The 241-nt window shown below is 32.0% G+C and overlaps 1 protein-coding gene across 1 annotated transcript in view; it reads left to right on the top strand.

Moving 5' to 3' along the window:
- rapgef4 (Rap guanine nucleotide exchange factor (GEF) 4) overlaps window positions 1-241 on the top strand; it is a 36159-nt gene that overhangs the window by 21624 nt on the left and 14294 nt on the right. The gene's annotated exons all lie outside the window — the stretch shown is intronic.

Raw genomic sequence — 241 nt, forward strand, 5'->3', positions numbered from 1 at the left:
GAAATTAGTGGCATGTTTGTTTGATTGTAAAAGCAAACAAAACAAACAATAAAAAGTAGAATAAAATAAGACATTTGGGCTCACATGATATGACATTTGAACCAGAGATAATTTATCTAAAGTTTCAAACAGCTGTTTTGGATAAAGATATGAGAGGAGAAGGCAGGAGAAGACACTCTTGATTTCAGCCACATCCTATTCAAGAATATGCAAAAAGCACATTAAACAATAGTGTAAACAC

Source organism: Morone saxatilis, unplaced genomic scaffold, assembly GCF_004916995.1.
Source record: "Morone saxatilis isolate NCDOM2014 unplaced genomic scaffold, NCSU_SB_2.0 Contig5, whole genome shotgun sequence".
Taxonomy (NCBI): domain Eukaryota; kingdom Metazoa; phylum Chordata; class Actinopteri; family Moronidae; genus Morone; species Morone saxatilis.